Source organism: Thunnus albacares, chromosome 7, assembly GCF_914725855.1.
Source record: "Thunnus albacares chromosome 7, fThuAlb1.1, whole genome shotgun sequence".
NCBI lineage: Eukaryota > Metazoa > Chordata > Actinopteri > Scombriformes > Scombridae > Thunnus > Thunnus albacares.
The window spans coordinates 19651252-19672316 of record NC_058112.1 but is presented as its reverse complement, the minus strand read 5'-3'; the positions used below and the strand labels follow the sequence as shown (position 1 = coordinate 19672316).

General features: G+C 38.8%; 1 protein-coding gene across 2 annotated transcripts in view; it reads left to right on the top strand.

The window, feature by feature from the left end:
* Positions 1-7110: 7110 nt before the first annotated feature.
* The window catches only part of megf11 (multiple EGF-like-domains 11), an 81144-nt gene continuing 67189 nt past the window's right edge, over positions 7111-21065 (top strand). For both annotated transcript variants that reach the window (XM_044357794.1, XM_044357793.1), the window contains exons 1-2: positions 7111-7329; positions 20654-20793. The gene's annotated coding sequence lies outside the window, so the exon portion shown is untranslated. The remainder of the gene's footprint in view (positions 7330-20653; positions 20794-21065) is intronic.

The following is a 21065-nucleotide window of genomic DNA, read 5'->3' as shown; positions in this document are numbered from 1 at the left end:
AAAAGCAGAGTATTTTTATGTGTCTTAAAACATGTATGGAGGGGGTTCAAAGACTCAAATTAAGGAGTCCAGAATAAGTTATTCTTCACCAACATTATTTCTAACTGTGAACACTGACAAATATACAGTAGTTGTTGTATTACTTTCTCCTTATTCCAAAGTAATAGATAGTCTTGACAGAGTCAATCACAGTAAAACAAAAGCCATAAAAATGTATATTCAAGAAACACAAGAAATGAGATTCATGTTTTCAGAAAAAAGAGCTAGTGACTGAATATAACAATGAAAAAATAAAGTAGTATAAATTAAGCAGATGTCTATTGTCTATTTCTAAAGCATTTTTATTCAGAATTTCTCATTCCAACATTAAATTCTTTATTGGATAGATGACAGTAGACAGACAGGAAACAAGGGAAGGGAAAAGGACATGACATGCAACAAATGTCTCTGGCTGGAATCCCAAATCCAGAGAAACAATAATGGTGTACTTGGATCTTCCAATTATATTCATGCTAAATTTCAGTGACACTGTTACAGGTGAGCTGACTTGAACCCCCCCCCCCAAAAAAACTACCAGCAAAATTAAAAGAATGCACACAATAAAAGATTACTTTCATCTAAGTTGTGTGCTATTACATGCAAAGTGGAAAAATGCTTTTAATGCAGCAAATAATAAGCCACTTTATGTGATTGATTAAATGTAATAGAATCACATAAAATAATTCAACATCATGAATAATGATAATGCTAATTAGGACAGCGTACTTAAACAGACATCACATGTGTCAACAAAGCAATAGAAAAAACTGAAAGCCAAATGTGAAGACTTTATTGGATAAGCCTTTAATATTTGTAGCTATTCCCAATTTTTGTCACGCTGCTGGGTTTGAGGTCTCCATTAAACTCATCCAACAGGTTTTTCCTCTCTCACTGACTGTTATGTGTCTATCAGTGCTGCCAGACTGCCCTTTGAAATTGTTTTCTCTGCCAGGTTAATAAAGGAAGGATTTTTTGATGTAGTCCAGCCTTGATTTTGGGTGCATACTGCATCACTCAGACTGTTTTGACCTCTGTGGGAAAAAAAATAATCAGAACTACCAAAGAACAGTTTCACCTGTCAGACAGGAGCCCATCAGTCCAGTGAATGATGTGTCAGCTGTCAGCTTAACTGTACTATGTAGATTAGATATCAAGCACAACTTGAAACTGGCTGCCATTTTTACACTCTACTCTGAAGTCTCAACACATTGTCCTGACAGACACAAGGCCGCTGAGCCGTGCCCGGTTTACCAAAAAGCATCTTGCTTCTAAAATCATCTTTTTCTTCATAAACCAGGACTGACAGAGAGGAAGGATTGTCCGTGCCCTATCTCACGCTCATGGACAAGGACCATGTGAATTCTAAGTTGCTTTTGACAAATTGGGTTGCGGGTAGCCGAGCATATCAGACCTCACTACAATACTGGTCTCCCACATGGACCATAAAACATCTATGCTCTCAAAAAGCATATTATGTTCACCAAATTGAACTTGTGAGAATGCAAGATGTCCTTTAAAACTGGTGTGAGGTGTCGCAGTAATGTAACAGATATTATTAACATAAAGGGCAATTTCACCAAAAGTATATTTATATAGATTTAGTCACCCAGGTTTTGAGATGTTGTCTCAAGATTTACCCTCCAGATGAATGAAATTTCATTTGTGGACCCCAAAAATCTGTGAAAATTATATTTAAAGTCCCCCTTCAATCAGAAATGTGTTTTGCTTGTTGTTACTTCTCTCAGATGTTTGACTTTCACTGTGCATAATGATGTATATACAGAGTTTGAATCTGCTGAAGGAGGAAAGTTTCTCTGTTCGCCTTAAATTAAGATCTGTACCTGCAAACCAATTGGAAACCAATTGTGATCTAATAAAAGTTCGATGTGGAAACTTGAGGCCTCCAGTAAACATACACTGTGTTTTTCCATAGTGTCATTTTCCTATCGTGGTCTATTCTGTACACAAAACAAATACTGGATGTCCGTTGGTCATGGAGAAGGAATCCCCTCTCTTTTGCTCTTCCTGAGATTTCTTCCATTTTTTCCATTTTTTGGGAAGGAGTTTCTCCTCATTTGAATTGAATGTCTAAGGGTAGAATATGTTGTATGTCGTACAGATTGTAAAGCTCCCTGAGGCCAATTTGTGATTTGTGTTATTGGGCTACATAAATAAAAATTGACCTGACTTGACACTGTGAATGGACTTTTCAGTGATGTAGGAGACATCTTGTGTCCAGCAGTTAAACTTTTGAAATGAAAAATATTGACATGTTGATTCTGGATTTTTTATTTAGGGAGAAGGAGTAGGTGTAATTTAAGATTTTTTTTTAAAACAAGGTAATTATACATTTTTGTGAAAAAAGCATAGCGGACAAATTATTATTCAACCCAGAGGTTTTTTAGTCTTAAAACATGTCTGGAGGGGATCTTTAAAAATTCAACTTCATTGTCCTTGTTATTCTGGATGATCCACAGACCACACTGTCAACAGTTTTCATTGTAACTACTTTCTAACAAAAAAAAAGCCCTCTGTTGACAGTGAGGTCTGTGAATAATCCAAAGTAACAGGGACTCTAATTCCGGAAAAAGATATGGCTCCTGAATGTCGACACCACAAATTAAATTCCATTTACATCTGTTGTCTTGTGGTGGCAAGAGAAGACTCAGAGATCTGATCTGAGCAAATAAAATCAAAACTATCTGTAGACACTACTAGAGGTATCTGATGAAGCACAGTGTAAGCTCAATCAGTAAGACTATGTAAGACTATGTTAGACTTCAATCAGTAAGACTTATGTTTAGACTTTTCTTTCCAATCAGTGGGTGGTTACAGTTTTCTCCTCAACAAATCAGACCTCTGTGAACCAATTATCTTGTTATTGTCAACCTGTAACACAGTTGGTTTCTCTGCTGTCAGCTGGTCATTTCAGTGTCTGACTGATGCGACCTACCTCCACCCCATTCACCTCTGATGGGGTCTGATAGCCAAAGACTCCTCACGTATTTCTTTAATTTTCCCTGTAGTGTAAATAATATTACATAAATGTGCTTCTTAATGACTCAAAAGTAAGTAATTTGTGTGGACTGATCCTTTAATTTGCAGAAGAGGAAAGACAGACCAGTCAGAAATCAGTACAGAGCAAGCGCACATTGGGGATGATGGGAATTGAGAATTGCAACACAGGCCACCAACTTACAGTCAACACTATTGACTCTGCAGACATCGCTGCGCCACGAGGAGACAGCAGAGGAGACATAAAAGGAGCACACCCAGATGCAATGATCGAGGACGAGCGGCAATGCTGGGAAACCAGAATACGCTATGTCTCGTTTGATACTGTGGATTTGTTGCCTCATCCACCACTACTTTGTTTGGGGAGTTAGGGATTTGTGGTCAGGGATTACAGCAGGCCACAAAGGCGGCTTCTGAAGCAGCCGATAACAGCAGCCAGTTGCTCCGGCTGAGGAGAAACAGGCCAACAGTTGGGGTCCCAAACATGCAAATCTGTCCAATGACTAAGACAGGAATTTAACCACAGGATGGGGTGTACTCATGCACTGTTTGCAGTTCTTAAAAGAATAAATAAGCATATTCTCAGATTTGTATTCAATGGCTGAATATAATTTGGGGGTGTTTGAGATTTCCCTCTCAACACGTAGACAAACACATGGAACAACACATGGATATAATTTTTAAATGTTTTGTTTTTTTCTCTTCCAGACTTTTTAATTTGTTTTTTCTTTGCTATTTGAATCTTTAAAGTAATATGTGGTTTCCTGACTGATGACTTGCACACATGGAGAGAAATCTTTAAAAAGATAATATAATAATCATGAAAAGAATCAACATGACTCAAATGAGAAATCAAGGAGGGAAATAAACAAATAACTTCACAAGAGGATTTCTCCAAAAGGGGCAAAACTTTTGTGTGCATATCCTTGAGTGTTGTAATGGATTTTCCTGTTTCATACTGAACATAATGTCCCTCAGCTAGTGGCAATGGGAAGGTGGAGCTGTGCCCTTCTGTTTGGGGAAGATAACTCAGCAGGCTAATACAGAGGCAAAGGCAACTGCGTCTTCTTTTACTTTTGGGCAGATGTAGTTCATCTGGAGCCGGGCCAAAGACGGCACACAGAGGACTGCATGCACTGAATGTGACTGCAAACACATTTCTCATAAAGTATAAAAAACAAAACTCCAAAACTCAGCTGAAGTGAGGCAGAACAAGTGCTTGTAAATGATTGAGACATGAATACACATACAAAGAGGGATGCACCGCTGGGAATAGTGCAGGTTTGATGTTGGGTGATGGTTGTTGAAAAGCACAAATTCTTGGCAAACACACGCAGACAGCATCATCCAGCTGAGAGCTACCTGTATGTAGTGGTGGAAAATAACTAAGTACATTTACTTAACCACTGTAATTAAGTAAAACATTGAGGTATTTTTACTTTACTTGAGTATTTCTGTTTACTCCACTACATTTCAGAGTGAAATATTTTACTTTTTACTCCACTGCATTTATAATCACAGCTTTAGTTATTTTTACAAATTAACTATACACACAAAACATATGAAAAGCTAATAACATTTGATACATTGTTATACTGTAAACTACCCAATAATTTGGAACATTAGAGCTGAAACAGTCTGTCAAAATCGGTTGAAAGGTTCAACAGCTCAATTAAAAATATCCACCAAGTATGATGAGTTTGACACACATGGTTAAACATTGTTATGAAACATATCCTGCCAGTTTTGTAAACACTCTCTGATTTATAGTCTGATTTGTGTCACGTCCATTTTTGTAAATTTTTTTTTGCATTTGTAGTGCCCCCTAGTGGTACATTTGAATGAAACGTTCAGTGTATGTTTCAGGTACTTTTGTGGACATATCCTGCAAGTTTTGTGATGACTGGCCCAATGGTTGTTGACTTAAGTCTATTTATGTGTTGAACCACGCCCTTTTGAAGTTAATTGGTCAATATCTTGAAAACTAAATAGCTAAGACATCAACAAGCTCTGTGCAGCTTTTATAAGTTTGGTCCAATAATGATCCACTGAAAATTTGGTAGTAATTGGACCCTATGGTTTAGAAGGAGATGTCAAAAATGTGTTTTTCAAAAAATTCTAAATGGCCGAAAATCTATAGTTGCAAATGGGTGTGGCTTCTATGCATAAATTTGTCTGGACCCACAGAATCAAGGATGATTTAGGAATTTTGTTTGTGAGACTTACGATTCAAAAGTTATAGGCCAGAACATAAAGTTTGTTGTTATAGTGCCACCATCTGGCCAATAGGGGTCATATTTCTTGGGCAGCACTTGCACACAACTTCCAATCAGTGGGCAAAATCTCATGTCTCGCATTTACCATCTCTCAGGAATTTGTAAAACATTTCTGAACAATAATAACAACAACAACAACAACAACAACAACAATAATAATAATAATAATAAGATGTGGTGCTCTTCCTGCTCTTTCTGTTCTAATTGCAATCAAATGTAGACAGTCAGTCAAATGAGAGAGATTACTGTAAAAGCAGATATTGACACTTTCAGTGTATATTTCACATAGACTATTGTGTAAGATTTATAGTTATTATATCTGGGATTTACAGAGGGACTTTATGGATCTCTAGTAATTTGGAAACTAATAGACTGAAAAGTTAAAAAAAAAAAAAAAAAAAAAGTACTGTTGGATACAGTTGAGTGGCTCAGCAGTGTCAGTGGTGTTTCAATGAGGCCAATAGTAGGATCAGAGTGGTTTGGGATACATGCAGGGGTGTTGAATGGTGGTGTAGGTGACTAAAAGATCTGTTCAGTGTTGAGAGTTGAGCTCGACCGATGCTGCTCTCACATCCTGACCATTTTAAAAATCAAAACTCGGACAACACATGTTTTGCTTCTCAGTTGTCTTGTTATATATTTTCTGTAACATGTCTTTACCACATACTGCTTTGACACTTAATTACAGATAAATCTGGTGTTATTCTATATTTTTCTTATTGTCAATAAATCCTGTGACTAAACCTTAAAACCAACAATGTGTTAATCTGTCTCTTGATGCTTTCTGACATCCTACCCTGTTTGTAGCACTCATCCTTAAGCCCATTCATTCCTGCTGAAGATGTGTCACAAATATATATTTTTATTTTTAAAAAAAAAAAAAGCTTCAGTGATTTTCTAAAACAGCTGGCCACTGTACTTTTTTGGCAAATGTAAACAGTAGTAATTAGTTATTTTGTTGGGGACTATTTTCAGCTGTGGATTAATACACACTCGGTGCTAAAATAAAAATAAAATTCCTGGGCTCATCGTAATGAAGGAACCAGTGCAACAATGAAGCTCACTGATGTGTTATTAATACTTTTTGGCTACACAGAATATTTAAGGAATATTTACTTCATTTACCTTTAACTGTTCATAAACTCACCACCTAAGATCTCCCACCAAGAAAAACAACCTCTATGTTAAAAGTGACTGTAAAATACTCTATTCAACAAATCTATTCCAAATCTCCAAATGTGGAAAAGTGATATTGTCAGGGTTCAAAACTAACTTTTTTGTCCACTGGCCAAATGGCTAGTGAATGTTCACATTTTACCAGCTACTCAATAGATACCCTTGGGTTTTTTTTAGTGAGCTAGTGAGTGAAGCAAATCTACCAGCCACTTGCATATTTTATCAGCATTTGGCTGGTGCTAATTTTGTGCTCTGGATATAGTGATGCCTGAACATGCAAGATTAGAAACTTTCCTCGAATACTTTTTTTATTAACCATTTGCCAGCCTCACCTGTAGAGCATAAATCTGTCATATAGGCAGGTATGTCAGACCAATCACCAAATCATAATCCTGAAGTAAAACTTCATTCTACTTGATTTGACTTTATCTTTTTGTGCCCGGTTCAGAGGAGACCTGAAGTGTTCACCCTTGCGGAAAAACATAGGATCTAATTATAATAATTACGCTTTTCCGGGCAATTTCCGGGGTGCAGCATCAGCATCAGCGCCCATGACGTCACTGGAGTTTAAAGTGGGCCGCGCTTCAGCCAGTGGAGGAGAGGAGGGAGAAGAGGGAGGAAGCAGCGGCTGTTCCTCTCACAGCACCTGACTCCTGACCGTCGCCGTGTATGAAACATGCAGGGTTCAACTCCAGAAAGCATCAACCCACTTTGCATTTTGACTTTCACACGAATTTAAGATGGAAGACCTTGTTGCATCCTGGACCCGCTGAGATTTTGTTTCCTGAGGGGCGATAACTTTAAATCCTCAAGTCTCCCGAGGGTGAGTTTGAATGCATTTCCTTGAAAATCTAAAAAAAAAAAAAAAGAAAAAAAGAAGAAGCAGAAGAAAAAGAAAGAAAAAAAAACGGGCTTGATTGAATCGGTAGAGACGCCTAATGATGCTGCAGCAGGCATCGGCAGCATCTGTGGTGATAAACAGCTTTGCAGATGTGAAAAGAGATAAATTGCTTTTTGCTATATGTTTTGTTTGTGTTGTTGAAGCGGCCCGCAGTAACTTGGGGGCTCAGTGTTTTGGAAAAGCGCCGCTGTTGGCTGGTTGATGTGACAAATTGTGCTTTCTATTTAATTAGGCTATTGGCGAGTCTATCCCGTGGAATTGTGCGTCCTGTGCCAAAGAAAAGGGCTGTATCATCCCGGAGAGTTTTATAATCTGCTGCAGCTATGTATTGTTTTTAAATGGCGCGTAGCCTGCACGTTCTGCCAGGAAAAAAACAGTTTGAAGATTTAAAAAAGCCTGTTGTCATGTTGTGAATGCTGATGATTTAGAAGTGTGTAACAGGATACATAAGCAGCTGGTCTGAAGTGCATCAGTATAAGTTTTGATGGCAATTGTTTTCCCTTTTTCTGATAAGTTTTAGACTGTAGTTCATCATCATCCCTCATTTTCTTGCTTCCTATTAAATGTTACAATTTGCATGAACATCGGTTTAACTTGCTCCTCTGCAACTCTCAATGTCACGACGTCTGTCTCAGTCTAAGATTACTTTATTGAATGAGGATTTAAGATAATGTTTTGTCCTTCAAAGTCAAGGATAAGGAGGGAATCCAGCAGCAGGGATGAACATTTTAATTCAGTCTGGAATAAAAGATCACACGCAGCATGTTATGTCATTTCTGAGCCGCTAGATGACAACAGAGTGCAAGTTAAAAGAAGCTGATTAAACTTGCATTAGTCTATTTAGTCAATGAGCAGATCTGCACCATGCTTTAATAATGAAATCATTACTGCTGTTGATTTCCTTTGTTGAAAAATAAACAGACCAAGAACCCCTCTTGTAAAATCAATGATTTTTATCAAATCACTGGCAGATACATTGGACACACACATACACACACACACATACACACACTCATTTGAAACAACTGGAGCTTTAGAGTATTGTTGTTTTGCCCTGTTGGAGCTGCATACATTGAAGCCCACGCTCGACAAGGGTTCCCCGCATTATAGCAATTTGTCATAAAGTCATTTATCATAAATGCACATTGGCACCACAGCAGCGCAGGTTTTGTTTTGACCCCGAGACTGACGCTCTTAGTATATTGAGACATCATGTTTGGAAAAAAAAACAAGATTAGCATATCCCTTGTTATCTGTGATTTCTTTAAATCTGTGTTTTTTTAAAATTATACAATGGCTTCACATTTACACTCTTGAACCACTTGCTAATTTTAAAAACCCACATCCTATTCCCTCCAGATAAATACACAAACAGCACATCCACAGTCACAGATGAATAATTCACATCATGCAAAACTCATATTTAACTTATACTGTTTGCCTTTTTATCAAGAAGTCGGATGATCAATTACACAATCAAAACTATTTTTATCTGCTGAGGCAACAACAAAGCCAGTTGTCATTTTGATGACCCCTCAGAATAACAGAAAGTGCAAACTAATGTGTGTCATGTTTCAGTTTTTTCTTCATTTATGACTTTCATGTAGCTGTAATTTAGGCTATCAAACACTAATCTATTTATTTCCTTTTTTCACATTTATTATCTGGCCAATGAACTTATAGACATTTTATACAGCTGTTTTATCTACTGTGAAAAATTCTGAACAGAAATGACCCTAATATAAATTTATATATTTATGGAATGTGCATAACATTTATGCGATCAAATAGACATTGTTCATGTTGGTTCCACATTCAGTGATTTCACTCTGTCTGCACTGTAACATATTGAGTAAACTTTAAAGCAATTTTCTCCACCACTAAAGTGGCTATACATAAAAAAAAATCATGATTTGTAGGTTGTTGTATACAATCTGATGGTCCTCCAGCGTCAGTGTTGTTTCAAGCTGTTATTTCATACAACTTCACCAGTGATCAGAGGTCATGCTGCTAGAAAACAAATTGATACTCAGTTCAGCTTCAGTGGCTTAAGCTCTCAGTAGAGCCAAGGACAAACATTTGCCACCGAGGCATCGTGAATTTTTGACATCATTTAATGAGAAGTGAGTGGACACATCTTTTGTCTCATTTTCTAAGCTCTTCCAAAGTGATGGATCCTTCCAAGGGCACATAAGTGCCTTGTGCTTTTGGAGTTTTGTTTTTTTTTGTTGTGTTGCACTTTACAGTCTAGTAAACCCTTTCAACTGGAAATCCTGATGTTTGGCTCAATCAATATGTTTAATTAGTGCTGATTAATGAAAGAGTGTGGCTGTGGAAGGCTGACAGCTTTCTCACATTCCAAAGACACATCGCATTGGCAAACAGGGAGAAATGACTTTCCATGGTAGGAATTTGCAAGTTTTGATTTTACATTGTAAAAGCCATTCACAAAGGAGGTTAGAAATAATGAAAAAAAAGAGATAAGTATGTGCACACCATTTAAATTTCTGTTTGATTTGGAGGACACGGTAATTCATTCTTTAATTATTCAATAAATCCATTTAACACTTGATCAGCTGCTGGTTTGGACCCACGCAAGCTCAATAATCACTTAATCACAGGTGAATTAAAAGATTTGGAAACACTCATCAGCACATATGCTAAGAAATCATTTTCCCCACATGCTGCTGGCAGTGAGAATAGTCTCGGGCAGCGGGATATGTAGTACATACAGTGTGCTGTAGGATAACAAGTGGGCTTGGTCCAGTTCATAAGGGCAAATCATAATAGTCAGCTCAGCGTTAAGAACTTGACACTGATTTTAGAAACTACATGTGAGCTCTTCAACGCACTGTAATATTTCAGGCAGAGTTTCTTCTGGACTTCTTCTGTTTTGAACACTGTTCTCTGTCAGAGCCCCTCAAAAGTAACAGCTCCAATGACCTTTATTCCGCGAATTAAGCTGTTTTTGCTTCACGCTGACTGATAGATCTTATTATTTCAGCAAAAGTGCATTGAGCATTGAGCAAATACCCTGGAGCCATAGCAACTACATTAACAAAAGTTAATGAAATATATAGAAGCAGGACCTAGACTTTCCTTTATTTTTGAAAGCTGTGGCATTTACATTTTTCACATCTGTATAGAGGGAATGAAAACAGTATAACACAGCACACACCCACGTCTTATCTTTTTCTTGTCTGTGTAAACATATGTACAACGCAGCCTATATTGTATTGTTTGACTGTAAACAGCAGACACCTTTTTAGTTTGTCCTTTTTGGCATGCATTTTCTTTTCTTATGAGTCTCAATTGGGAAGAAAAGTCACGGCTATGCATGTTCTGCATCACAATAAAGTTAAATAAGTGCAAAGTGATGCTAAATTTTAAAGGCCACAATGATTTTGCTCCTGAAACAGCATAGCTCGCTGGCATTGAAAAATAAGAAGAAATCTGCAATTTAGATTCAGCTTCAATTCTATGTTAGCTGTCCCAAAGGTCTGACCATGTCTGCATCTGATTATGCTTGCATGCATTTAATTAATAATTCGACAATGCACGGCATTGATGTCGGTCAGCTAAGACTCTGCAGGGGAATAGATTGCCTGAGCCTGATATCCAGTCACAGGCTCTTAGCGAGGAGCAGAAACGATGAGCTCAGGCAGATTTCAGATACAGGAGCTCCAGCGTGGAGCTGTGTTAATCCCCCCTCCCTCAGGTACAGCCGCTCCTGGGGAGGAACGCCACGGACTACAGCTCCCCACCGATGCCTGGCTGCGCTCTGATTAATGCACTCATCAGTTCTTTTCTTGTTTGTTTTAATGACAACCACGTCCCTTGTGGGAATCTGGTGACTTTTTGCAAATACTGCTGATGCATCTACTTACACCTGCCACTTTTTTCCTTCCTTGTCTTGTGAAAGGACTGCTACCATAAAGCCCAAGTGTTTTGACATGACTAAGCTGTCAGTTACAGTACAGGGAACCATGCAACACATTTTCCAGCAGAGATACAGGAAAAATATGAGCAGAGGAAATGAGCAGTGATAAGATCTCAGTGTGTTGGGATGTGTTGTGCTTTGTTGATAAGACTATTATTCATCATTATGCCTTAGACAGCAAAAATCCACTCTCCATCTCAGGCATATGCTTTATGTGCATGGTTAACGCACTGCTTTACATTTGCAGATGAGATACACTGGCTTTTATTACTAATTACTGTGGAGTTTAAAAATAATTTAATCACTTATTTAGACGGTAGAGAAACTGCAGATATTTAGTTAGAATATTAAATCTTGGCTGATTGTTTTTTTCTTTTGAGAACTAAGGTTGTTTCAGGAGTACAGAGAATTGAAATATAGTCCTCTCAGAAACATGCTGACATTTAATATTTAATGTTAATTTGACAGCGTCAAAAAGGTGCCAAGAGGCTGGATAGAATTCATTTGATAAAAGTCCCTAGAAATCTTATTTAGAAGATTATTCATAACACTGATCACAAGAGGGGAGAGAGGCCATTTTGAAATACCTTATCGATTAAAGAGATCTTAACAATACTAACTCCTGCTAAACAGAAGTTTAACAGACAAAATCCACCAGAATCCCACAGTGGAAATTCCTAAATTAATGGAAACGTCTTGTACTGGTTTCTTTTTATCAAACAATATTTAATCACAAATCAGACGTGCTAACTAACAAAATAGACATTTGAAAGATAAAAAAAAATTGGAAACGCCTGATAAAGTTTAAAGCTGATCTGAGAAAACCATGTAATCAACATGAAACACTAACCTGAGCATGAACCTATCAGGCCACAGGGTTGTTACATAGGCGTTTCAGTAAATATAGTGAGCACTATATGTTTCAGTAGGCTAGCTGACATAGTAATTATTATTCACATTTCACATTATACAGTAATTCTGCTACATGATCGATGATAGATGATCATCATCCTGACAAATACAGAATGGGAAGAGTCGTGGTCACATTTATACGAAGCCACATTTGGCTGCGTATATGTGATTGATGAATAAAGTAGCTCAACTGTCCATCAATAGTGTGATGCCTATTAGAGTGTGATACCTTCCCTCTGGCACCTATCAGAGAGACACCTCATCGTACTATTTTCAGTGTGTGTGTGTGTGTGTGTGTTTCTAAGTGTGTAAATATAATCACTGAGCAGCTGATTTCTGGGGAACTGAAATTTGATTTAGACACAGAGATGCATACACACATACGCACACACACACACACACACACACACACACACACACACACACACACATATAGCTACTTTGCTATGTTGCACGGATATCTGGCATATAACATATTACCGGCACATCTCAGCCACATGCTGTGCTACTCCTGTTTAATAAATGTTGCAGATGCATCTCTTCTCAACGTGTCCGATCACTTCTAGCAGGCGAACTCTGGCCCGTTTCCAATGTCTTGTGATGGATCTTTGTGCTATCAGCGAGGCTCTTTGAGCCCTATAATATAAAGCTCCTGCGCTTATTCAGCACCCGGGTACCTTGCTTGTGATCAATGGCCAGCAGTCAGGACAGTGAATGGAGCACAGATTGAACCACATCTGGGATTCGGATGCTGAATAACTGCCCACTCAACAGGGGCGACTCATGAATAACACATCAGCCGGCCCAGTGTCCCATCTCCTTTGGCCCCTCACCGGCAATGCTTTTGCACTCAGGTCTGTCCAGAGAGCAGGAGGTCAGGGCACTAACACTTGGCACCCCAAGCACTAGCATCAGGCAGCCCTGTCTGCGACAGCCAAGGGAGAGTGGAGAGAATAATGGAATAGACAGAGAAGCAAGTAAGTTTGTGAGGCTGCAGAGGAGATGGAGAAAACTTTACCACAATTATCATTTTTAGGAGGTGTTAGTATGTTTGTATTAGTATTTTTATATATAGCACAAGTGTGTATAGGTTTAGATGGCAGAGAAAACTGCAATCAAACAAGCTTGTTATTTTTCCACCATTTCAACCATGAACAGACATGACAGATATCATTAATTTCACACAGCTTCATGGTTCATATAACTTGATGTATATATTAATATAGTTTTCACAGTAGGCTAATAATGTTGCAAGTTTGAGCGCATTAAATTTTTATTTTGAATGTTTGACTGCATGGTGATATTTACAATATTGTGATATACGACACAATTATATGCTTGTGTTACTACAAAGGAAGAGATGCAGGCCAAAGAAACAGAGATGCAGGCCAAGTTTTTACAATGAAAACCTCTAATGAAGAAGATGATTTATATAAAATATATTTCATAATACTGCCTGTTCAGCCCAGTTTTTAGACTGTGCATCCTTATGATTGTACAAGCACATTCTTCATGATTTTCACTGGTTTTATTTTTACACCATTTGTCTTCATTTAAGTCTGTCATGTCTTCTTTGTGTATTTATCAGGCAGGCTAAACAGAGCCATGTTCGTTCCTCTTGCTTTTTGTCCATTTTTTAAAATGCATTTAGTCTAAGTGGGCGTATTTTGCTGAAGTGGATTCAAGGACATTTAAAAGGTCATAGTGGCAAAAATTGGGCATACATGTTGAATGCAAATCCAGTTGATGTATCTCATTTTTCTAAATTGAGATCACCTGGTCCTACAGTGGCCAGGCTGTAGCGTGCTGCAGGAGCATATTTTCAGATTTAATGATCATGATGGTAAATCATTCCTCTTTCAGTCATTGACTAGTGATCCAGAAGGTTAATGTGCTGCACCAGCAGAGAGAGAAAACCATTGATCTAGAAAGGAATGTGGGAAATGTAGTCAAACATAAAGAGTTAATATTTATTCTAATTGGTTATTTTTAGAGAAGAAATGACACTTAAATATAGACAGATTCACATGCCACAGCCTCTTTTTCTGTGAATAATGAGTGGAGTTTGGCCTGCACTTGATTGATTGTTAAAATAACAAACCTAGAGTAGATACAGTGATCAGTATGTACTTATATGTTGACGTTTTTAGGTGTTAGACTAATGTGAAGTTCAGTACTCCCAAAAAAACCAGCCCTCCTTTGAGATCGCGGAGCACTGTCTGCACATAAAGCAAGGTGCATCCAGGCACAGTGGTTTTTCTCTTCCTTGCTCCCCCCGTCTGCTTCACACACCGCTTACCCGGCGACATTTGGGACGCGTTTCTCACTGCTTGGCTTCTCACATCTTGGACACTGACACAAAATAAATGAAGACACAAAGAAGACACAAGGTTCAGAGTTGGAAGGGTTGGTGGCTGAGGTGTGAAACTATTGGGGTGTAAAATTGCCCTGGCAGCCATGCTGTTGTTTCAGCATTTCATGGCGAGCTGCTCAGCTAGCGTCCCTACTTGCCTGTTCAATGCCTTCTTTCCTCCACCTTTTTTTTTTTCATTTGTTTTTCTTTTCACACCACACCTCTGCTGAGTGTGGCCCTAGCTCTGTAGAAGCTGTAACTTTATAAAACACAATAATAACTATCTAGGTTACTTAGTATGCATGATTGTGTGGTTATGCTTCCATGACCAGAGCTGCAGAGTAGTTCAGTTTTGTTCTCCACTGAAAATGATCCTGGTGGGAGAGAGCAGAAGGTTCAACAGGCTAATATTCACACATTAATTTGTCCTAAGATGTCCAACTGTTCTCCAGCAGCTCTCATTACTCACAATCAGTCACAGGGTGGCTAATTGTCTGTGTGGGAAAGGACAGTCTTACTGGTGTGAGGAGGAGCTTGACTGGTGCTTCTGCCTGGTGGCAGCAGGAGGCCAGAGCCAGGCTGTGGAGAGGGGACAGACATAGCGCGGCGGGCATTGCAGCACATTTGGCTGTCAGTGTGATGCCTGGCGTTTGTTATTAGAAGCATGGGGTGAAACATAGTGACTGGTCTGAGCAGCAGGCTGAGCTATGTGACATCAGGCACATTGTTATTTTGGTTCATTAAGTGGTGTTATTTCACTAATTAGTTTTCTTGCAGAAAATGTAGGCCTAAAGCTGGTAATTGGTGACATGTTTATGATGGTAGAGATTGGAGATTGTGCCTGCTATGTGAATAAGAACTCCAATTAATTACAAAAAATGTGATAATGTTTGACATTATAAAAACTATAAGAAAAATGAGGGCAACGTTGCTATATGCTCGGTTTTAAATATTTGATGATCATGTTTACTCACATTAGTTTCAGATTTTCTACTCTTTCTTTGAACCACTTCTGAACAGATGGCTCAACCGGCTCCGCTGCTCTCCTCCCTTGTGTGTCTGATTCTACATTCATAAAGCTAACGTTAGACTAGATTAGTTCCTCTGATGTCCATGAAGCAATTTCTCATTATTGCCTGTGGTTGAGAATGGGTTGATTCCTGCCTCGGAGCGCACAGGACAATGTTTGTCTGCTCTGACAGGCTGCAGAAAGTCTTTGTGCCCAGAGTAAAAGAAATAAAAGTATGAGGAGAGACTCCCTCCAATGGGCTGTGTCTGGTGTTGGCCTGCCCTGCGGTAAGGCAAGGTTATTCAGATGAAAGATGGTGTTGAGATTAGTGAGCCTTGCCCGAGTGCGTGGACGTCCAGCATGCCGCACTGCGTGATTTATGAGAGTCGTGATATCAGCGGTCGCCACATGAATAAACCATGTGGCCAGAATTAAGCTCCTGTTAAACGACGCACAGCATTTTCCCAGGTGCCTCAACCACGAAATGGAAATCACAATCATAAAAGTTGTGTTGTTGCTGTTGTGTTGCAGCAGTTTCATGAGGCGGCTTGTTGATGGCCCAGTGCAACAGTTGAATCTTCTCTCGGGGATTTCCTAATTGCTGACGATTAGAGCTGTCAACTGATGATGGATAATTATATATCAATCAATGGTTCGAAGACTGACTTGAAACACCATGAATCGAATAAACCACCAAAGAGGCAATGCAACCAAGTTTGGAGGCTTAACACAGGAAATTGTAACTCCACTAACTGATCAATTTCCATCCCATAATCAATTCAATACCAAAATAGTTTGTATTTATAAAGTGTGATCATATTTAAAACCTCCACCAGAATTAAAAACATGACCAAGTCTGACTTTGTGAGACTCATTTGAAGAATGATTGTGTGTATTTACAAAGAATCAAAGTTATAATTTGTAGTGCACACCTGCAATATTTAAAATTAAGTCTAATTCCAAACAACATTTTTCTCTTCTTTAATACAATATACCATCATTTATAGTGAGTTGCTGCAGGGGCTGAGTGCACTGGCACTTTCTCCTGGGAAACTGACAAACTGCATACATATAAATGTTGTGCATGCTAACAATATGAATATTGCACATCTATCTTCTGTCCCTCCTGTCCATCTTCACTCTCTGCTTAGAAAATCATATGCAAAAGCCCAGAGCTAAAGCAGAATGGAATTATCTCCCTGAAAAAATCTGAACCTTGACTGTCTGTCCTCATATATGGGTTGAAGTATGAATGTCCATAACCAGAGCTCAGCAGTATTTAAGTCACAGAGTGTCCAGTCTGTGATTGAGAGATTGTGTTAATCCTTAGCTGGATCATGTCAAGCTGGCATTCCTAATCATTGAAGCGTAATAAAAAGTAAAGTACCCAGGAGTGCATTTTTACTGAGATCAGGTGTAAGACATTGCTGCCTTGGCTGCGCTTCATGCTGTCAGCATTACTGAAATATCCATAAATGCAGCAACAAACATCCTCTCAGACTTCATGACTTCATCATACTTGATGCCAATTCATGTACTTGGTCTCTTTAAAGTGATGTGTGTACAGAGGAGCAAAACAAGAAGTCGGAAGAAACTAAGTAAAATCACTAACTGGATTCCTTGTTGCTATAAAGTTTAGCACATACTAATGCTTAATGGGAATTATCACCACAATCAGCAGTAGAAGTGTTCAGATAGTGACAGTAAAAATACAACGATGTAAAAATACTGTTACAAGTAAAAGCCCTGCGTTCAAAAGTGTACTAATGTAACATTACAAAGGTCACCAGCAAAATGTACTTAAATGTATCAAATATGAAAAGGAAAAGTTATGCAGAATATTCACTTCCTGGGTGTTATTATTGTATTGTGTATATTATGTTATTTGATTATTAGTATTAATGCATTGAAGTGTAAGCAGTATTTTAATATTGTAGCTGGCTGAGGTGAAGCTCATTTTTAATGTATTAAATTATATTATAAATTGATCATATAATTTAAATAATTAAATAATAAAATATTAATCTGCAAAGTAACTGGTAACCATAATTGTCAGAGAAATGTAGAGTAAAAAAAGAGTAAAAAAAAACAATACGTCCCTTAAATGTAGTATAAAGATGCAGACAATAGATATATGTGGGTAAATGTATTTGATTACAGCACAGTTGAAACCAAAACCTAAAAAAATACTATCCAAAGAGCTTTTAAATATAGTTTTTGTCATTGGTAGCATGAATTCAGGATTTTGTTTTGTTGCTGCACTTGTCAAAAAGCAGTACCTCCCCTGACATGTCATTGTCCTCTCCTCTTGGCCTCGAACATATCAGACACACAGGTATGTGGCTGAAGCCAGGGGAAGCAGTGTCTATGATGCACCACACCGTGGCCTCTCTAATGAGGCCTGACTCTTAATGACACAGCCCCCAGCAGCAGACAGGGATGGCCAGCAGTGGGGCTTATCTCATTGGCACTCTGTGCTGCGTGGTTACACCTGTAACCTTTTAGATCACTCCAAATTAGGTTGCTCCGGGAATCCTTCAGTAGTGATTACAAAACAGATTGAGTGGCCGGAAGAATTCTCATAAAAATTGTATATGAGCTCTCAGTTTGAATTTAGAGGAGGGATAATAGACTGATTGTGCAAAGACATGTTGCACACAGAAGCCCACAACTGATCAGGCATTCTCTCTGCCGCCCCAGACAAGATTGCAATAGCAAGTATTGTTTCCATTGACTGGTTTCCATTACGTAGATGTAAATTAACACGAACAAGACGAAACAGCACATTTTGATAAATGAGCACATAGAGCACTGAGATGAGCCTGAATAGCAGCTGGGATCCATAGATGGGAGGTGAGCCTCTGACTAGTGCCAGTCAGTCATGCCTGCTGAGCATCATTCATGGAAGAGTGCAGGTGCTGGTCAGCCAGGGGACGGGTGGTTAATTGCATTGCACTTTAATAAGTCACACACTGAAGACACACGACTTTAATCATGCAGATGTCTCTGCTGATAGGCAGAACGAGGTGGCTCGGGCTCATCAGCATCAATGTTTCTGCGGGCAGGTGTCCGATGTTAACCGTACGCGTCTATGTCAAGATTCACCGGTGCTTATCCTCACATACACTACATCCTACAAACAGGCTCTCTATATACCCTACTTCTTGTTCTTTGCACTTGTGTCTCCATTAACAGATGTTGCTATTTCAGCAGTTTGTCAGCAGGATCAGATGCAGCAGTACGGCGAATGAGAAGGTTTCATAGTCTCAGTAATGTGTTGAGTGTTGAGGAACAAGAGAGGAATTAATTTAGGGTGAATACAGTCTGTGGAGAACATTTTTCTTGGTATAAAGTGAACACAGTTGAAATCAAAACAGAAACCAACTGTTTTTGTGGATGCTGGCACATACAGGGAGGAGGCTACTGGAGAGCTCCAAGTGGTAAGAATCACATTGATCAGACTCATCTGTCTTATGTTCTATGTTTACGCTTGCTGTATGCAGAATCAAGAATGATACAGAAATTCACTTAGACCAAGTGTACCATTATTAAAAGTGTACTTTCTTTGTCTTTTTTTAACATTTAAATGTTAAGTCCATGCTAGAGGAAATGGCAGGGATCTGTTCAGGCTTGACAGAATATCAGGAAGTATCTTGTCCTTGACATTCAGATTTTTAAAGTCACCAAGCTGTTGTACTGAAATATGCAGTACTGAACACAAATATCTCTGTGGAGGTAGACTGTGACCAGATCTAACAGACTTAGCATTAAAACCTGGACATTCAGATCAGTATGTGCAACTGCAGTGTGTTGCACTTCTGATGACATTAGACAGTAAACAAGCGTGTTGTGCCTACATGGTGCTCGCAGATCACGGTGGATCAATAAATACATGCAGCATAGTAAAATCATTTCTGTTCATTGCAAATAGCACATCACATCATGTGGCAGCATCTCATCTTTTAACAAGTTTGCTATCCAGTACTCAGATCACAATCAGCAGAAGGGTTAAGCAAAGTGTCTTGTTGCATGCTGTAGAAAACCAGTAAAAATTTATATTTCATGATGAAAAAGTCATGTAGCTTTAAATTTATATTACTTGAATTTCACACTAGCAAAAGTGCAAAAACGAACATAAACTATGTTTTTTGTTGAGTGAAAATACAAAAGTAAAGTATACCCTTTTTAACCAATCTGACAAATTTGTAATTCAAATATGAATATTATTTATGTTATAGATTAGTGCTCATTGCCGTAAAAGTGTAGAACACACCACAGCTAGCTCTTTGATGTTGCCTTGGTTGACAGGTTCATTTAAATTCTGTTCTGATTTCCAAACAGATGTCTCTCAATGATCTTATCAGTGAGTATAATAGACATAATGAGTCCACCTACAATAATTCTTCAGTCTTCCGTCTCAATGTCCACCCAGCTGGGCCTTAGCAACACTTAATATGCAAAAGAAAAAAGCTGAATTATTTATTCCGCCAAGAACAAAAACAGCTATATTACTTTGTTAGGCTTGTGTTTACATTTTAATTCAGAATTCACAGCAAATGAAGGGCAGAAGCATCTCAAATGCGCCCTCTGACCTTCTGGAGGAATCATTAAGAGCAGTGTAGTGAGAGCGATGATAAACACATTAATGTTCTGTTCACGCCTGTATTATCATTGCAATAACCCTTGTGTAGGCTTTGTTAATGAGTACAGATAACGTAATCTTGTCACATTATGGACAAGCCACTTGTAGTGTTTGAAGTGTGAACAGAGCCCCTCTTGAGTTGGATAAGTGGGTCTGTGGATACCAGGTAGGAGGGACACAAAATGGAATGAAAACTGTGTGGTCGGGTGTGGAGGCTGCACAGAGTAAATTGGCCTTTCAAGAGCAGCTTTTGTGAACTATACCCCTGTTGAGATTCTTGATCCCATAAGAAATTTATGAGTTTGTGTGCGCGCATGCGTGTGAGAGCAAGCAAGGAAGCGTGTCTTCTGTGTGTCATCATAAGCTCATTATTTTTCTTCTCTCCCACAGATCTGCGACCTGTCATCACTTCTCCCAGCGAGTGTGTGTGTGTCTGAGCACAGCGGCACTTCTGTCACTTTGTGCTTCCAGAGCCCCCTCAGCATCCACAAAAAAAAAAAACACACAGGGACCACAGGCTGTAAGATTAGGTGAGCTTAAGGCCACGTGCCTCTGGCTATTAGATCTGTCACTGTCTCTTTCTTCAAGGGCTCCGTGGCACTTACTTTGCTCGCAGCCATCACTCTAACAACTACCAACAGCCACTGATTCACTTAATTTTGCCACAAATTTTCAAGATAATCCTAATTTTATCAGCTCTCGGCCTCACACCGTAGGTTTGTGACCGAGATCTTATGAGATTTGAGAGATATGAAATGACAAGTTATGAGGTATTGCTCTTGCCCAGAGGCATTCAGAGAAA